The 20,702-nt window shown below is 42.8% G+C and overlaps 1 long non-coding RNA gene across 3 annotated transcripts in view; it reads right to left on the bottom strand.

Annotated features, from left to right (window-relative positions):
* The window catches only part of LOC311531721, a 612,131-nt gene that overhangs the window by 455,476 nt on the left and 135,953 nt on the right, over positions 1 to 20,702 (bottom strand). For all 3 annotated transcript variants that reach the window (XR_014714264.1, XR_014714265.1, XR_014714266.1), the window contains exon 2: positions 11,103 to 11,276. This is a non-coding gene — a long non-coding RNA (uncharacterized lncRNA). The remainder of the gene's footprint in view (positions 1 to 11,102; positions 11,277 to 20,702) is intronic.

Raw genomic sequence — 20,702 nt, 5'->3', positions numbered from 1 at the left:
AGGGATAGGATACAGAAGGACCTAGACAAATTGGAGGATTGGGCCAAAAGAAATCTGATGAGGTTCAATAAGGATAAGTGCAGGGTCCTGCACTTAGGACGAAAGAACCCAATGCACAGCTACAGACTAGGGACTGAATGGCTAGGCAGCAGTTCTGCGGAAAAGGACCTAGGGGTGACAGTGGACGAGAAGCTGGATATGAGTCAGCAGTGTGCCCTTGTTGCCAAGAAGGCCAATGGCATTTTGGGATGTATAAGTAGGGGCATAGCGAGCAGATCGAGGGACGTGATCATTCCCCTCTATTCGACATTGGTGAGGCCTCATCTGGAGTACTGTGTCCAGTTTTGGGCCCCACACTTCAAGAAGGATGTGGATAAATTGGATAGAGTCCAGCGAAGGGCAACAAAAATGATTAGGGGACTGGAACACATGAGTTATGAGGAGAGGCTGAGGGAGCTGGGATTGTTTAGCCTGCAGAAGAGAAGAATGAGGGGGGATTTGATAGCTGCTTTCAACTACCTGAAAGGGGGTTCCAAAGAGGATGGCTCTAGACTGTTCTCAATGGTAGCAGATGACAGAACGAGGAGTAATGGTCTCAAGTTGCAGTGGGGGAGGTTTAGATTGGATATTAGGAAAAACTTTTTCACTAAGAGGGTAGTGAAACACTGGAATGCGTTACCTAGGGAGGTGGTGGAATCTCCTTCCTTAGAGGTTTTTAAGGTCAGGCTTGACAAAGCCCTGGCTGGGATGATTTAACTGGGAATTGGTCCTGCTTTGAGCAGGGGGTTGGACTAGATGACCTTCTGGGGTCCCTTCCAACCCTGATATTCTATGATTCTATGATCAGAAAGGTTGGATAATCCAGTGGTTAGCATGCTAGCCTGGGAACTAAGAGACTTGGGTTCAAGTTGCTGCTCTGCCACAGACTTCCTGTGTAATGTTGAGCAAGTCACTTTGTTTCTCTCTTAAAATGGATATATAGTATATCCCTACCTCACAGGGGAGACAGGAGAATAAATACATTAAAGATTGTGAGGCCTCCCCTCAGACACTGCAGTAATCAGCGGCCCTATTCGGAGAGGATAAACAGGTGGTTCCTCCAGAACAGTGTGGAGGCATGATTGCAGGACTGCTGCTAGAAGCTTGTACGGTTATCGCCAAGGTGGCGAAACGTGTAATCATTCTGTGGAAAGAATGAGCAGCGGAGCTGGGCAGAGAAAGGTCATTCCATTTCAGGGAGGATTTTGATACTTTGAAATTTGATTTCATTCCTGTTCGGAACAAACCCCCAATTTTCACAGTTCTCCACAGCAGGAAATGAAGCCTCAGTTCCAAGCCAGTCCATGTGGCAGGCTACACTGGAGTGGTGCACCCTGGAACTCTGTGGCCCTGGAAGCCTCGGCTGCAGAGGAGCCAGAAGTCTGGGAGCTCAAGCTGTCATGGTTTCCAGGCTAGCAGCTCCCCATCAGACCTTCAGATTGGATGCTGAGGAGCTGATCAGGTGAGCTGGCAGGAAAGTGAGACAGATTTCCAAGAAAACCCCGCCTCAAAATCCATTGGAACTGCCTCAAAATCACCCTCTCCACACAGCATTTTGATATTTACTAATATGTCAATTCTAATGAATAAAAGGTGTTGTCACACTTTCTCCATCCAGCTCTACTGAGCATTTCACTGTTCATGACTGTGTGCCGGGCCCTTTTACCATGACTACTTTTCCATGCAAAACCCCAGTGAGAGCTGAATTACTTCGCACTGAGAATTATGTCCATACAGCAGTTATTTGACTGCGAAGCTCACTGCAGCTCTGTAAATAATACGAACTTTTAACTGGGTTTCAAAAATAAATTCTGCTAAAATACTATTGTCTCAGGCTGCCGCAATATAGAAAATTGTCCACAGAGGTCTCAAAATCCATTTGATGCTTATCAAAGACCCCATTGTGTGCTTCGTACAGGCTCTGCAAGGATCCAATCAAATTACTGCCAGTGACTTGCTTTTGAAACTTTTTGTTACAGATCATAAACAGCGGGACCTCTGCTCGCATTGGCTGCAATGCCAATTACACAGCAGAATGAGGAGCGATGGCCGACAATTATCAGTACACAGCACCAGTACCTTGTGCACTGAGATTCTGAGTCTGTGATGGGATAGAGAAGGATGCGTCTTGAACACCCCCAGAAGCAGGCCACTTGTCCAACACTTCCAGTAAGCAAGCAGGTAGCTTGCAGTGGGTACTTCACATACTCTGTTTTTCAAGACTTGCTTAATTACTGTTGTTCCTTGTAGCTCTTTGCAGAAAGGTGACACTGAAAGCAGAAGGTGGGGGGTCTTTAGAAGGCACATGGAGACAACTTGGTATGCTGTACTCTGAATTTTATGCAGTCAGTTTGGAAGTCTAATAATCACTGAATTCCAAAATGCCTGCAAAACCTGCCCTTAAACAGTTATTCCTGATGAGGGTTTGCCACTGAGAGATGTCACAGATAGATAAATGCAAGATGTCTCCCAGATCAGCGAGTTACTGCATTCTGATCTGAGGCTTCCTTCTAATCATTAGAATTTCTCCCACTAGATGTGAGTCAGGCTGCTAAGGTTTCGCTCAGTGGGGGGTGCACCATGGAGTGGGATGAATTATTTTTCAAAGTGCTGACGGATGGGTCTGGGGAAAAAAGCATTGCTCACTGACATTGGCCCAAACTGATGATCTTTCTGAACAAGACTTCCTTTGCTGCCCCCAAAGGCCTTATTATGAAGGCAGGAGGGGCACCCAGGTTTGACACTTCTAAACATAGTGTTTTGAACCTTCATCCTAGGAATTTCAAATGCTTTACAAACACTAAATACTCATGAGTTCAGATTCTGGCTCCCTGTGTAACCTTGAGTCATTCAACCTCTGGGTGCCTCTGTTTCCTCGCCTATAAACTTGTATGACAAATTGACACCTACCTGCTTGCCTCTCCGGTGGTGCTGCAAGGTTTAATTAATGGGAAAGTGTTTTGAGATCTCCCATGAAATGTAGTAGCCAATGCAAAGCATTGATTATTGAAAGCTCTAATTCACCAGCTGTGCTCTCAGTCGCAAACCTTTTGCACAGCTCGGGTGTTAACCACTCTTGCTCTTTCTGAGCAGCAACTGTGTGTAACTCTGGACCTTTATTCAGGATTTCTGCTGCTCAGTTACCCCTCTAACACAAGCTGAACCACCCTGTGGCAGATATGCTCAGCTGGTCTTGAGTTGCTGATGATCTAGCCATGGTACACAATTTACCACATCCCAAGTGCTTTCACTGTTGGTGAATTGAGAGGGAATTTAATTATGCTCTGAGCATAATTACAGAAACCACATTTATTTCCGCTACTGATACAGTTTTTCCCCTATGCTTAATATAATTTTACCATCTGATCTGTCTAGGCTCTCCCTAGGCTTGAAAGCTCAGATATCTTTAGTAAAATAGAGCCTCCTGTTTTATTTACAGGCAGTTATTCCCAAAATAATCCAGTTGCCCCCAAAGGGACCAAGTATCTCACTACCATCTATGCTTTGTCATGGCAATATATTGGAACTGTTACTTGGCTTGGATTTTCTAAATGCTCAGGTCAGGTACCTCCAACCCAAGAGAATTTTGTTTTAATTCCAGCCACCATATGACTTAATTTCACTGTTTGCACACGGCCCCTTTAGAACATCAACCATTTAAAAGTAATGGATCAGACTGAAGCCCTTTGCAGACAGAGAAACAAAATTAAATGTGTTGTTTATTTTAACTGTGTTTTGTTATTTACCTCTTGGTAGATTTCAATTAATTAAATCCTTCAGAAAGCTACCCCTTGTGTATGTTAATTATACATAACTGCTTTGAGTAGGAGTAAGCAAAAGAGGTTAATTAAGAAAAATATCCCTTAAATTGACCTCTTTAATTATTGAGGCTTGCATTGTCAATTATGTATTCTGCTATGGATTTGTCAAATTTAAATTTAATAGTCAAATATTCTAGATGGGATTCTGGAACAATAAAACATAGCACTGCCTCATGCAGCCACAGGCTAGAGTTATGACTGAGTTGCTTCCTTTTATCTTTTTATTTATTTATTTTATGGTTAACCTTATTTTACCAGTCAACCTTCCCTTTCGCCTCCCCAAATAATAAAAGGGACTTGAGAAACACCTGAGCTGAAATCCTGGCCCTACTGAAGCCAATGGCAACACTCTCATTGACTTCACTGGGAGCAAGATATGCCCCTTGGATCTTTATTGCTCCTGACATATTCAAGACAATGTTGTGTTCTCTATAACTGTAGGCCTTGACCAAGGGCCTGCTCCAGCTTCCTTTGAAATCAAGCTGAGTCTTCCTAGTGACTTCAAAGGGGAGTCAGATCAAGTCTCTCTCTCTTTTTTTTTCTTTTGCTTTTGATTCACTAAATTCTTTTTGCTCACTAAAGGTACAAGTCTGATCAAACATTAATTTCTGTAAAAGGACAAAGAGAGAATAATTGGAAGACCGCCGAAAAACTCATGCATCTAACAGGTTTCATATTCAGTGAACGAAAGAGGTTACAGCTGACTTTACTGGTCTGCTTGGGGTAGGTGAAGGAGCAGCCCAAATTAAACATATCTGAGAAAGTGTCACACTCTTTTCCCATTACTACTGCTTAAAGTCATTTGTACTTACACTTGAAACAGAAAGCTTATAAAATCTGTATCTATTTTGCCACATATTTAACACATCTTTGGTTAATAGTAAAACTTAGATTGCGTTTCTTGTATTATACTAGAGAAATTGATTTTTTTATCCAGTTAACATTTCTTTCTTTTCAAAGGTTCCATTAGAGTATAAATGGAACCTTTCTACAACTTCGTTTTCCACAGGGCTCTGCCTTCCTAGGCTTCTTCAGTCAGTTTTTAAAACTCTGTTATTCTAAAAAAGTATAAAACTGCTTTCTTTCTCATTCTCACCTCTTCTGGAGGATACAGTGGGTACAATTCTGTCCTCCTTACACCACCAAAACTTCTGTGGCTTTTAATAGATCAACAAGAGCACTAGGCTCACTATCCAAAAACTAGATCCGTGCAAGCTACGAGTCCCAAACAGATACCAGAGTCACCTGGATTGAATTTTTGTTACCAATTAAAAACTCAAATAAATACCCACTTAAGAGTGGGATTTTCCAAAGTACTTGAGTGATTTAAGAGCATGAGTCCCATTGGCTTTCAATGGAACTTGTGCTCCTAAATCATGTTGGTATTAACCCCACCCACTAAATGGCTGCTAAGGTTCACAGCACTCTCCAACTAGCCTAGGAGAACATGGGGATGAGTGCAGTATAAAAGCAAAGAGCTGTGTGTGACATCCTCACACACCCTTATTCACTGCTGCCATATAATTAGGATATGTTTTGCACAAAGTATGCCTTGTGAGGTATCATTCTAAAAGTCTTGATCTGATAGACAGTAATATCTCATTGGATTGTATGTGCTACCGTCGTATGTGAAGTTATGAAGTTTGACTAGGTATTTGTTACTGAAACATGTTGTGAGGGTGAAAATACCCACAAGCAACCTTTCAGGTACAACAGTAAAAAGGCCAAACACTGTTAATGGCGTATTGAGGAAATGCACACAAGGATTACCCCAGGAATTGTGTACAATAGAAACCTCTCAGAGAGAGCACTACACAATGGGAACTGTTTGACCCAGGTCAGAGCAAAAGAGTTTTCCAGCAAGTGGGAAGAAGATATAAAAGGGGGAAATTATATTATGGGGGACCTCACGCTTCCTACAACACCACACCTGGAAACACCTGAGGAACAAAGACTGAACTGAGGGAAGTGATGGTCCCAGGCTAAAGAGATTTCTATACTATTTATGAAAACCTGGGAAAGCCAAGCTGCAAAGCAAAGGCGGCTTGTGTCTTAAGAATCTGCCAGCCTGTTTATCACTAAGGATGAGAATTTGCTAATTCATATCCTACCTATCTAGTATGTTAAGCTCAGTTTGCGCTTTTGTTTATTTACTAGGCAATCTGCTTTGATGTGTTTGCGATCACTTATAATCACTTAAACTCTATCTTTTTGTAGTTAATAAACTTATTTTGTGTTTTAAATCCAAACCAGTGTTTGACTAAGGTGTCTGGGGAAAATCTCAGCTTGGTTACAAGTGTGCATGGTCCTCTTCACATTGGAGGGAGAGGCGGACCAGGTGCTAAATCCATATACTGGCCAGCTTGGACCAGGGCACGACTGTACTGCTCTGAGGTCCACTGCAGTTGGGTGTGTCCCTACCTGTGCGAATGCTGGTGAAAGTGCAAGCTTGAATGGCTTTGCAACTTGTCACAGCAGCACAGTGAGAGAGGGAGCCCAGGCTGGAGGCTGGGGGGGCTCAGCGGTACCCCAGTTCCAGATGGCACCCCAGGGAAAACCCGTCACAGTGGGATTTTACAAAAGGGCTCAGTGTTGGCCTAACTCTGGTCGCAGTGAAGTCAGGGATAAAGCTCCCATTGACTCCAGTGACAACCCCGTTAGGTCAATGCTGAACCCTTTTGAGAATCTCACCCGAGAGATAGAACATTGGTCTCAGCAGGTGTTTATGGTTCTTATTTACTGTATTCAGGTTGTTATTGCCTAGGTCTGGCACAGTGGTGTCTGAGCACAAATCTATGTCACAGCTGGGGTTTCAAGGTAAAACCATTTGGAATTCACTAGTTTAATGTGATCTGTACCTTTAACATTTGGAGTTCGGTCAAGTAGAACACCAGACCCAGAACCCCTGTGCAGAAGGTGGCAATAGAAAGTGTTTCTGCTGAGTCACTAAAATGAAACAAACAGGATTTTGTTCTGACTGCATCAAATAGTAGCGGGAGGGAAACTGCAGTAATGGGATTAATGCTGCTGTTCACACTAACGCTGCGATCAAATCTCCCAGCTCCCTATCATGAACTGAAAATGCTGGGTCCACTTTTTCTCTTTAGTGCGACAAAGAAGTTTGCAGATTAGCATCCCCTGCTACTGCAGCAATCACTCAGAGGGGGAGCTCAGTTTGCCTAGATGGACAAACATGAATCCCCTGCCCTTCTCAGGCACTTTACGAGAAAGATTTAATGCCCAAGTCAGTGCAATCTTCTGACATGTCATTTGTCCATCCCCCCCGCACACCCACACGCTCCAGAGATATAGAAATAAGGTCTTATTACGTTACTGTTGCTTCTCTTGTCTATCATAGCGCACTGAAGCCCTAGCAGGTTTGTGGATTTCTTTTTTGGCAGGTTCCAGCAGAGTGGCAAGAAGAGAGAACCGCATGTGTCCACCAAAACGTGCAATTCATGCACATTACAGTGTGCTCAGAGAAAGCCCAAGGGCTCTGGAGGCAGAATACTGTGCAACAGAGACAGAGGGAGCCAGTTGAAATATCTTCACAAAAATCCACCCCAGGTTTTTCCCTTTAAAAAAAAAATCCCTTTTCTTTGCTCCTTTGCTTTGGCTCCCACATTCCACTGTCAAGCAAACTATCATACCAGCTTTTGTGTTGATTTATTGGTTGGCTCATGGGAAACTGGAAATGAGTTGGATAATGTGTAGGTGCATCTTCTCTGCGTTATTTCCTTCATACGTCCATGGCTAGTGAGGAAGATACCCACTAAAGGGTAATTCCATCTGCCTGCAAAAATGTATGACATTGATTCTTGACTCAGCTGTTTCCTTGAGTGAACAAGGATGATATTATATGAGCCTGTAGGAAGAGATCAGGCTTTCAGAACATTATATGCGCTTAGTTTCCCATCTGCAACTCTGTAAGAGATTACATTAACTGCAATCTACAATGGAGGAAGCTGTGACATCCCCTATTGAGTGGGGGGAAACAAATGATCCAAAAGGGAGTTTCCCTGGTTGGATACCTGGGATTGTCTGATAGAGCTTTTCATGGCACAGGTACTAGCAGACCTGCACAGGTCAGGATTTAATAATTAATGGTTAAAAAAAGTTTAAGAAACAAGGAACAAATTTCAGGGAGCGCAGCTTCATGAGGCCGCCGAAGTTAAAAGACGGAGCCACCTGCCTTGCAACGCACCAGTGATGCGTAAGTATTAGCTCAACTGCACACCGGCTTTTGGTAGATCGTCATCACATCCTTTTTAGAACCTTAGACATTTTTGACATGTTGATTAAAGTTAAAAACAAACGCAGAAAATTATTTTTGTGATGTAGCCGGATGGTCTGCTGTGCTGAGAGATCTGTCTGTACAACTTATATATCCTCACTGATATTATGAAAGTGTAGCTATGAAATTCACTGTTCCATGAATGCCCCTCTGTAGGTGTATCCACCATGAGCTGCCAGATCAAGGAGAATAATGGGTCATAAGCACTCAGTGACTGCCGACTGAAGTAGAAACAGCTTGGATCAAGAGGCGGCTCCCTGCCCTGAAAGAACAGTTTTCTCTTACCCAGAGTTCGGAGAATTAGAAGTTACAAACACAGAACAAAGCAGACAAAGTGTTGGTGCCGGCATATATAAACCTTCTCACAGAGTGACACAGGGAAGCTTGAGGTGAGACACACAGGAAGTTTGTTTCAGAGTAGCAGCCGTGTTAGTCTGTATCCGCAAAAGAACCAGGAGGACTTGTGACACCTTAGAGACTAACAAATTTATTTGAGCATAAGCTTTTGTGGGCTACAGCCAGTGATGAGCTGCCAGAAGCTGAAGAACTGGTTCCTTCAGTCGCTCCAAGCCTTCAGCAGCACATCCTTCAATCGCTCCGGGTCTTCAATGGCACTGAAGGACCAGCAGCCGAAGTGCCACCGAAGGCTCAGAGTGCCGCCGGGTGAGTAAAAATTCACAGGGGGGCCTCCCCAGCCAAGAGCTCAGGCGGGACGGACAGGATGGTCCCGTGGGCTGCATGTGGCCCGTGGGCCGGAGTTTGCCCACCCCTTTAACAACCGGTTCTAAACCGGCTTCAAAATTTAACAACCAGTTCGGCTCCAGCTCACCACTGGCTACAGCCCACTTCATCGTATGCATAGAATGGAACATATAGTAAGAAGATATATATACACACACACACACACACACACATAAAGAGAACATGAAAAGGTGTAAGTAGCCATACCAACTGTACGAGGCTAATTAATTAAGATGAGCGATTATCAGCAGGAGAAAAAAATATTTTGTAGTGATAATCAAGGTGGCCCATGTAGACAGTTGACAAGAAGGTGTGAGGATACTTAACAACGGGAAATAGATTCAATATGTGTAATGACCCAGCCACTCCCAGTCTCTGTTCAAACCCAAGGTAATGGTATCTAGTTTGCATATTAATTCAAACTCAGCAGTTTCTCGCTGGAGTTTGTTTTTGAAGCTTTTCTGTTTGTTTGGAAGGAAAGGCATGGACTGGCCAAGGTTGGAGGAAACAAGCTGACCAAGGGAAAGGCAGCTCCACATTTCAGCACACAAACCACACCATGGAGCAGGACGAATGTGGGTGGGCCCAAAGGAACATGGCCCTGTCCTAAGAATGCCCTGGAGTAGTGAGGAAATGCGTGTAGCGTTTATAGATAGATCGGTGTATTTCTCATGTGATTAAGTAAAGTGCAGTAATGTGTTAGACTTCTGTGCCAAGTGTCTGTGTGTGTGTTTTATGCTACATCTACCCCTTGAAGAGGTAAACCAGAAGGCTTACACTTTCAGTGTGATTCTGGGAGAGGATGTGATTCAGGGAGAAGTCAGCACTGGTGCTAGGGGCTGGGCAGGGGACCACATGGTCACAGCTCTGAGGATGGGGTGTTAGACAAACTTCACTGTGAGTGGGTGCCTAGGGACCCCAAGACAGGGATAGAACCTGAGCGCTGTTCAAACTTCACAGGCTTAACACACCTGGGGATCCAGCAACTGGGCCTCCTCTCAGCAATCTTGTGGGCTTTCAGCCAGGGGGCCTGACCAGATTTGTGACAGCAGCATACCTCTGCCTCAGATGTTTTGTGGTCTGTTTGTTGTCTACTGTTACCCTTTTCTCTCAATATGAGGCAACCCTCTTGGCTCGGTTGGAAGGCGGCAAAGGCTAGGGAACCTGCCACAGCCACATAGGCAACTGCCATGATCAGATAAAACAGCTAACAGAGCCAGTCCCAATGCTGACCACAATTGGCTGATGAAGGGGTGCAGTGACACCCATAAAAAGAAACAGGAGCTGACAAAAGCATCTCTTTCCTGCCTTGCCCACTTCCTCCTGCAGCGGTAGCCATTCTCCCATACTTGTGGTTACCCCCACACTATAACATAACGCTGTTGTTTTACTTTGATCTCCCAGTGTGTTTTGTTGTATGATTGGACTGTGGGTGTGGCTTGGAGGTTTGTACAATTCCATCTGCTTTGTGGGGTTTGAGACTGGTAGGAACATGGGTGCAAGTCACATTGTGTGGTAACAGGTCAGACTAGATCAGGGGTTCTCAAACTGGGGGTTGTGGCCCCTCAGGGGGTCATGAGGTTCTTACATGGGGGGGGTCACGAGCTGTCAGCCTCACCCCAAACCCCGCTTTGCATCCAGCATTTATAATGGTGTTAAATAGATTAAAACATGTTTTTAATAATATAAGGGGGGTTGCACTCAGAGGCTTGCTATGTGAAAGGGGTCACCAGTACAAAAGTTTGAGAATCACTGGACGAGATGATAATAATAACCCCACTTGGACTTAAAATTCCTTGATCTATGAAATGTAAACCACCACTCCAGAAAGATTTCAAACCAAGATTGTATTTTTAAATGGATGCTTAAAGCCAGACTCCTCAGTCCACATGTAGGCATCAGTTGTCCTAGCTAGGGTGACTAACAGAGGCCCAGTCGCCACTGGGACTGGCCTGGTTTTCAGAAGTGCTGACAACCTAGCAGCTCCCACTGAAATCACTCAAACCCTCTGCATATTTTTACATATCTGTAAAAATGGGGGTGATCATTCCTATTGTCTCCCACTGATGTTACATGGCTTCAATATTCAACACCTGTAAAGTTCTTGGACAGTTTCCTATAAAACCCACTGGGCAAATGCAAAGTATTAAGGTATGAGAAACACATGTAAAAGCAACAATATATATATAAAAAAAAAGAGCACTTGCCTTCCACGCAGTATATTTCTTTGCATATTCCTCTTCCAACTATGTATGCCAGCCTGCAGCCAAAAAACCCTAAAGTGACTATTGGATGGACTTGGGTATCAGATCCATGTCCACTGTTACATCCATGAATCATTTGCTGTCCATTTGGGAAGTGTTCATTCTCCCATCATTGATCTAACAAAACAAAAATAAGGAGAGAAGCAAATTAGCTGCCAGCCCATTGCTAATTTAAACTTAGATACCGCACAGGAGTATAAAAGTTTTGATTATACTGTTTGATTCATTCATAGCAATATGGATCCAGGCACTGCTGTGTATTTTATGGTTGTGTTGAAGTGATGCCCAGACTCCTGGTATTTTACAGCTTTCTGCAACAAAAATTGCTAATTAAAAATGAAAATACAGTTCTTGTAAAATCCTTTAAAACAAACATACAGTATTAATATTATTGTACCTTTAATATACATAGCAGTGTGGTTTTCATGGGAGTGATCAGAATATTCATAATAGGACAGTTGCAGCAAGTGAGTGGTACAATAGTCTCCGTTTTGCTTGTACAAACCGAGAAGGTTGCAGAAGAATTATTCTGCAATATTTTTAAAGGCCTGCTCACGGCTGGAAGCCTAGTTCTACTTTATATGTTTCAGCTAGTCAATACCTCAAACTCCTAATCACTGCTCGCATAAGTTGCATATTAAGGGGGTTGGTTAACCACTGGAAATAACAGACATGAGCACAACTCAGCAGGCAGAATGCTTGGGAGGAGGCTTGAAAACTCAAAAACCTAGTGCCATAGGACGACACCTTTACTCATGCTGGAGTAAGGTGATACTCTGAAGTGGTCTTATTTAAGTTAAGGGGACTATTGGCAGAGGGCTAAATCCTGTGAGATGCCGAGCGCCAGCCATTTCCACTGACTTCATTTGGGATGATGATGGTATGTGTCATGCAGGATTGAGGCCAGAGTGGGGTTCTATTTAAAGCGAGTAAAGCCTGCCATGTGGTGTCCATCCCAATAGCACAGTACCTGCTGGTGTTGTTTCTGTGCACGAGGAGGAGAAGAGAAACTTCTGTGTATAGGTGCTAGAACTACTGTTGCACCTCCTGGCTTGCAGTGGTTTCCATCATATCCAGGGTTTACAGTTTGGTACAATGGCTCTTAGCACCTTCCCTGCCACTATACAAATTGTTCCAGCCCCTACTTCTGCATAGTCACCCACACACATAGCTCCTTCATATGCAATGAGGCCCAGATCCACAGGGATTTAGGGTTTGCAACATTCAGCATCACGGCACCTAGGAAATCATAGGACCAACACTGCGATCCACAACGCGGAGGTAGGCATCTAAACAATGAACGGGTAGCAATAGGCACCTTAGAATGCAGTCCACATAGCCAGCATGCTACGCGAGGAGCGGCCTGAGCTAGCCAATGGGAGATGCTGATGATAGGGGTGTGTGCTAAGCTCTTGCGGCACTGAGAAGCCCAGTATTCATAGCCTACACTCGACTGTAATAATCTTTGTACAAATCTGCCTTTTTGGAGGCATCATCTGAAAGCAAATTAACAGATTGTTAATATTCTTGCATGAGGTCTGTACATGATGTGCACAAAGAGTTATGAATATATGCTGGAATTATGACTAACATGTGCAACCACCAGATGTGTCGGGGGAGTTGTTAAACAAAGAACTTGGTGTCTACCTCAATTTGCATATAAGCAGTGAACAGGACCATCAAGACAACAGCAGGAGGAGGAGGGGGCAGGAAATAGAACAATTTGTATTTCAGCAAAACAGCACCAGAGGAAGATAGATCACGGAGCTTCCTTCACCACCAGACTCCATGTCACCTTCCTCACAGCGTGAATAAACTTTACTTTGAGGGGTAACCCTCAGAAGAATCCATTTCAAAGGTTTACTGGTCTATAAAGACCAGGGGCTGAACCTCAAGTGATGGGCAATTGAATCAACTGTTTGTATACAATATTACTCTATTATAAGAATGTATCATGTGAGGTGTTTTCTGAAAGCAAATGACACATTGGTGATTAATATCACTGTGAAATATATGTATTAACACTAAATATCGATACTTTATGATATTGTTTTAAATTTTGTGGCCAAACAGGAAGAAACAGGTTCCCTCCCAGACAGCCGAGAAGGCAGCTATCTACCTGTCTCCTATATAAATTAACTATGGTGGATTCAAAACAATGGAAGCTTCATTTACATGCAGTGGAATGGGAAGCCCTCAAAAAGGGGAAAAACAGCATAACATCATCCTGCCTCTTGAAACAAACCACTGAACTTTGGAAGATATAAGCAAAGACAAAAGCCATCTTTGGCATCCAACACTAGACAGACAAAAGAGAACCGAGCTCTTGCAAGCTAAGAAAGACGGGTCCTTCAGCTAAGGAGGAAGGGGGTTGAAGTCTCTGGAAACTGAGTGTATGTTAGAAACCATCTTGACCAAAACCTGTATCTTGCTAGATTAAGTTTTCGACTTTTAGATGCGTTTTCACTTTTATTTGCTTATAATCCTTTTTTAATTGGGGTGCTGTACAAACAAGGCAAGATCATATGAATGCAGTAATAGGAAGGAGTCAGTGGGAGGGAGTGACAGTGATAGGAACCTGCTTTGAACACCAGATTCATAGAACTTGATGGTTCTGATGTTCCAGAAACAAAAGTAAATATAAATCTATTTTTCATAACATTGTTAAGTCACTGTTTGTTAAGCAGGTTTGCATACATCTGTAGGAACCCTTGGGAAAATATACCCTGGATTCCAATTTGTTACAATGGAGGCTTCTGTCATAGTAAACAATGAGCTAAAATTTGTCTTTGTTGTAATTCAGCTGACGTCAACAAGTAACACCAGAGATTCGTCCGGGTAAATGTGCATTATATTTCCCCAGCTCTTGCTACTATAATCTTATATTGAAAGAGAACAGAACAACCTTGAGTTTGATTGTTGCAAGTTAGTACAGAAATAACCCTCCTGCCCAATGAAATACTCAGCAGGTACTGCACACAAAGAACCAAGGGTAAAAAATTTTCTCATTAGCTGAAAGCAGCAAGAATGAACTGGGAGCATCATGGTATATTTGCATTTTATGACCGGAGTTTCACGGACACCCTAACATTGTTCCATGTTATGCTCACGTCTTCCCACGTGCATTTCCGAAGTCAGGTTCCGTTCAGGTGTAACAATGTGCAATAGCATTAGTGCAGAGCGAAGAGATTTGTAAAGGCTTGCAACAGATGCCATCGTCAGCGTCTACACGGCAATCGGGGGGGGTGGAGATGGGGGTGATTGCAGCTCATGTAGACGTTGCTTTAATCTAGCTAGTTTGGGTACCAATAGCAGTGAAACCATGGCAACACAAAGGGCTAGAATAAGCCCATCTGAGTAAATATTAGAATGCCAGGCGGGTTTGCACAGTCAGGGCTGAACCCACGCTGCCACGACTGCACTGCTACTGGTACCCAAACTGACTAGGTTAAAGCCGTGTGTACAATGATGTCTGTTGTTTTGTTCCTTGTAGGACAATGTCTATACTACACAGCTTCTAGCAACATGGCTGTGTCTCCACAGCTGTGCCCCAAAAGTCACGCAGCGTAGCTGCTGTTTGTTGGCTCTCCTGCCGACAAAAAACTTCTAAACCAACGAGCAGCATTCGTGTTGCCGACGGGAGAGCACTCCTGCCAACAATGTGCTGTTCACACTGGCACTTGCCACGGCAAATCTTTTGTCTTTCGGGGGAGGGGGGGAGAAGGAGTTTAACACCTCTGAAAGACCAAAGTTTTGTCGTTCAATTGCCAGTGTAGACATAGCCTAGGTCTTGTCCCCCTTTCCTCATTCAGGGTATACATTTATCTAGTTAGTTTCTTTGGGGCATGATCTGAAGCTCACTGAAGTCATCACAATGAGTTTTGGATTAGGGCTTTCCTTATTTGACAGATGAGAGTTTATTGTAAGACACTGCGATTGCATTTCATACAGCATACAGACTCCAACAATTTGTTACATGGCCAGATCATGAAATTCATACGCACACTTTCCTCAGGCAAGATTCCCCACTGAAGCTAGGGGACTTTTTGCCAGAAAGAGGGCAGATCCTCAGCCTATTTAAGTCAATAGAGCGATGACAATTTATATCAGATAAGGATCTACACCATGGGCTACAGTATTTGATGCATAGTATTATCCCATGCTGTTCTGAGTTAGTTTTTATTTGCTATATTCATTCTTTTGGAACGTACTCCACATTTCAGCTAGGCATTGAGGTCACATACTTAGACCCCAATCCAGCAAAGTACATACTTAACCTTACGCATGTGTGCAGCCCCATTAAAATCAACAGGGCTTTAAGTTAAGCATATTCCTATGGTGGAAGTATCTCTTTAGCTACTACAGCAATCAGTGCTATGGAAACAACTGAGAGAGACAGCATACTCCCATATAGCATCAAAAGATCAAAGTTAGAATAAAAACCTGTCAGAACTAAAGTTTAAAACAGTAGAGAGATGTGCTGGCACTAAGGGAAGCATTTTTGGCTTTCAGAGTAGCTTTTCCCTTGTGATTCCGCTTCACCCCATTTATATGTTCCTTTTATATCTTGCAGCATTTTTTCCTATTTTTATTTTACTCTGATTCTTATAATAACCGCATCCCTCAGCTTCTTGTTTTACTTCTTATATTCCCATCTTGCTTTTTACCTATCAATTTGCTCTTTTCCTGCAAGCTAGACAGGTAGGAAACCAATGTAAAAGTTACAATTTGCCACAGTCTTAAGCACCTAATTTATCTGCTGCGTAATTTTTGCTTGTCAAAAGGCTCCATTTTTCCTTAGTTTCACCTCCCTTCATTGATTCTGGGGTCCTGACAGATTCTGGTTACAGGAGCTTGCCAGTGGAATGACTTCTTAGGCCTTGTCGACACTACGGGGGTAAATTGACGTGAATACCGTACCTGGAGTCAACATAGCTTAGGTTGACTTAGCACAGTGTTTACACGGTGCTGAGTTGACAGGAGACACTCTCCCGTCTACTTACCTTATGCTTCTCGTTCCAGTGGAGTAGTAGAGTTGATAGGAGAGTGATCTATGGTTGATTTAGCAGGTCTTCACTAGACCTACTAAATTGACCCCTGGTGCATAGATCGCCGCAGCATTGAGCTCCAGTAACCGTAGACATGCCCTCAGAGAAGTTCCTGTTCCATCATAAATACCATCATGGCTGCTAGGAAAGTGAAGGTGCTATCTGGTTTGCTTTTTTGTGTGCTCTTCCCTTGTTTCTCAAGAGGAGAATTCAACCACTTCAGGAAGCCGGCACAAGGCTCTACAGAGCTGTTATTCTTAATGTAGATCTTAGGTTTCTAAACTAACTGTCTCTCTCTCTCTCTCTACACCCTAGGATGTGAACTCCTCAGTCATTAATGATTGAGGCAGGGCATTATTATCTCCATTTTCAGATGGGGAACTGAAGCAGAGCGATAACACATGGTTTACCTGCGGTTACCTAGGAAGTCTATGGCTGAGCCAAGGAATGAATCCGGATCTCCTGACTCTCAGACCAGTACCTAAGGCACGAGATCATCTTTCCTCTTAGCAGCTTGTATGGGCTGGCTGTCCTGGAGGCCAAGGACTATAGCATTCAACTAGGCAGCTGCTCTCCTGATCATAAGACAATGTCATGAAAGGGCTAATATGGGCACGAGGGACCACTTAACCTGGCTGCTTGCACCTGGAGAGTGGGCCAAGCCCAACTGGAGATAAAGCCCAGCTGCAGGAGAGCTGGATTCGCTCCCCCACATACCCCCCCCCAAAAAAGAGCCGAGTGACAGCTTGACACAGCAGTGCAATGTGAAAGGGAGCCCAGGCTGGTGGGTCAGGGGGCTCAGTGGTTCCCCAGTGACAGGTGGCACCCTGGGAGGAACCCGTCACATGGCATTACTACTTCTGTTCCTCACTTGAGTGAAACAGAGAGAACAATGGAAGACTGAGCTGTAGTGACTCCTGCAGTTGCGATGGCATTCAGAAACATGCTTTGAAGGCAGTGATCACTTTGGATGTCTCATTACACTTTGGCATGTCCCTCTGCGTCAATAACCGTTCTCTCACTAAATCCATGGCTACACAATGAAAGCTGCAAAGAAAAGGTGACATGCTTGATAGTTCTTAAAGGCAATGGACATGAGCGCAGGGAGCCAGGGGAACACAGACAGGAAATCCTTCAGAGAGATTTTGCTTTGGATTATACAGAAATAAGCCCGGCTTAATGAGATGATGCTCCAGCCTGCTGGATCCTTGCAATAGGGCTATGTTCCAAATGCCATCGTTAAGACAAATAGCGGGCTGACATTACAGGAAGTCAGTTTCACTAGCTGTCACTGGGAAAGAGAAGTGTAGTATCTTTCAACATGGTAGACTAAAAGCATGTGTTACAACAGAAAAACCAGACTGACCCTTGCACCATCTAGGTTCTTATACTAGTGCCCGTCACGGTAGTGTCTGAACACTAGTTTCATCTCCTTGATGCCTATAATCCATCGTGCTGCCTATTCCAATTTCTTGATTTACAGCCTCACCAGCCTAGGTAGAAGAAATAGCAGTGTATCAAAATAATTTGAGGTCAATTAAATGAAGCATTAAAGTTTTTGGATTAGAGGATGGTCTTGTCCACTCAAAGATGGCAAGGAGAACAATAACTAGCCTCACAGGGCTCCCGCTCTGAGGCCAGAGAAGAACAGAATCAGAACATTTGAAATTTTCTCCTCATTGAACATGCATGGGGAAAATTCTTCTTTGATGATACTGGGGGAACTCCACTGAAGTCAATGGAGTTGCATAAGTGGAAGTGAGAGGAGACTTTGATCATAAATAGGAAGTTTTATTCCCTTGTCTTGAATGCACATGACAGTTAGCCATTTGAAAGTGTAAAAGGATTCTCAAAGTTGATTGAAGTGAATTACTAAGTCCTTAATTGACCAAAAGCTCACTGTCATCAACATGGTGGTTGTGCTCAATGTTTTTAATTAAATAAAAAAAAGGAAAACAAACACACACACACACAAAAAAAAAAAAAAAAACCACAGAGCACAGATTTTGGCCCTAAAATTTCAATAAATTGCTTTTTCTCTTCAATTATACAGTTATAGATAATGTTGCAATTAAGTTTCTAAGTTATCTACCACACGCTTTGATTGTATGCAGAATTATCCTCTGCTACAGCTTCAAGATTCCGAGTCAAAGCTCTTCTGTAAGATTATATGTATTCCATGGTGCTCTTACTGATGACACGCAGAGTTCTACCATTTCTGGAACTGATCTTTGTAATTTTACAGGCTCCTCATTTTGCAGTCTCCAAAGCCTAGCAGATACATTTTCCATACTCTTGCACTAATGCTAATTGAAGAACTAGAGTGGATGTGAGGGATTACACAGAAAGATCTTGTACAAGCCTCTAACATGCTCCCGGCGTGTCACTCTTTCAATTAGATATATAGCTTTACTGGCTTTTCAATTTTATCAGGTTAGAACTACACAAATTGATTCTAGCTCCTTCTCCTATACTCAAGTTATACAAGAGAAGTTGTATAAAGATCAAGTGGCAGTATCCATGGTGAGCTATATAAAATTTATTGAAACAGTAAAATGAATGAGGTAAGCTATAAAGGAACTATAAAGCTATAAAGATTATTAGTAACTGTATTGCAATTAAAATGTTGTTCTTTGCCTCGTTATGGAACAGTAGGAAGAATGTTCAGAATGATGAGAGAATGTTCATTTCTATGGGTAACCAGGCTTGCATATTTTTTCCCCAATAAATATCAGTCTATAAATGTATTTACTGACGTTTTACTGCTGTGTCATGCTTTATAACAGGCTGTCACTGTTATTACTCCATTTTAGGGTATTATAATATCATATAGTATTTAAGCACCTTCCATTTAAAATCAAGAGCAATAGTGAAATCCCAAATGGATTCATGCAGTCTCTGTCATTTCCCCCTTTACGGGGGAAGGTTGTTGTGGTTTTTAGGATCTTTATCTACTTTCTGTAGCTATATCTGTACCTATCAATTGGTCCTGAAGTCTTTGGTCATATGAAGAGATGCCACGTGTTACTATGATTAATGTGCCAAATTCAGTGGGGACATCAAATGGCAGTGGACGTTCTGTGGTGAGGTCAGAGGCAAAGCAATGTATAATTAACAGATTTTTTGTATTCTCTCAAAACCACATTCAGCCCAGACATAAGTGGATGCGACTGTTTTTGAAGTCACAGAAAGAAAGGCCAGTACACATAATGTGCACTCTCAAGCCATCAAGAGCGGGCTTAATGGTGCATAGGTGTGTTGGCCCTCTGTCAGGGAGGGAATTTCACACATGATGTGAAAGTGATTTCAAGAGTAAAAGAAGAGGTTGGTTTTTTTTTATTCACTTTAAAAAAGTCATTTAGTTCTGTTTAGTCATAGGTTTTATGACAGCAACTTTATCATTCAATCTTTCAGAAATAGGGGAAAACACCTTTTAATTTGAGTTCCAAATAGTCGAGCAGCAAGATACTACTTGTATACTACTTCACTGAATTAACTGGTACTTAAGTAAGACTCAAAGACACACCAAATCTGTACTTGCAGCACTGAACTCCTTTTCATGTACTGCCAGAAAGGACAACGTGTCCTTGTTGCTAACTTGTGAAACCTGCAGTCTGATTCACTGAACTTTGAAAGGCTTCACAATCTTTATTTACCATCTGCAAACACATCTCTACGGATTATTTTCTCGCCCTTTCAAATGCTAATTGCAAATGATAAACACAAGAACTACATATCTATTAACTGGGTTTAAAAATGAGGGTGACTGTATAAAACAGGTGACAAATGGCAGAAAAGTAATGTTCTATCAGAAGGACCCAGATGTGGCTGTCAGTTGAAAACACCACGAGAGAGACAATGTTTTCTGCTACAGCTTTCATAAATACAAAAAAATAAAATAAATAAAGACCAAAAGCTTCTTTCCTTGGCAACAGTGAAGTTTCTGTACAGTACCAATTTTCTCTACTGCTAACAATGGGTCCCCAGTCACACACACAAGCCAAGTAATGAATATGTCATTTCAGAGCAGTATGGAATAAAAGTCCTTGTGCAGTACTGTTACATGAGATAACTCAGGTCAACGGGAAGCTCATGGGCTTATGTTAAAAAAATGTAAGCCTTCCAGTTAAAAAAATAGTCTCATGCTACTTATAGCTGAACAAATGAAACTCCTCTGAATGCTAAGTGGGCACTGACACTTTTGGCATAACATCCCAAATCCATGAAGTGACATTTGGTGGTTCAGCTACCCCGAAGAGGAGGACCATTAAACATCCTGTCATTTAAGCCCAGTTCCTCAAAGACACCTAGTTACCTCACTCCCATTGATTTAGATGGGAGTGAGATGCCTAAATACGTTTAAGGATCTGGGCCTTAGTGTGTTCCCTTCCAATTGTCTCACATCCTCTCCCACTTTGGTTTGGTTGGCTATAGACCTCATTATTCCTATTTTACAGGATAGATAATTTAAGGTATAGAGATGTCAAGTGACTTG

Source organism: Lepidochelys olivacea (assembly GCF_965140295.1).
Source record: "Lepidochelys olivacea isolate rLepOli2 genome assembly, chromosome: 15".
Classification (NCBI taxonomy): domain Eukaryota; kingdom Metazoa; phylum Chordata; order Testudines; family Cheloniidae; genus Lepidochelys; species Lepidochelys olivacea.
This window is presented reverse-complemented; position numbering and strand designations above follow the sequence as displayed.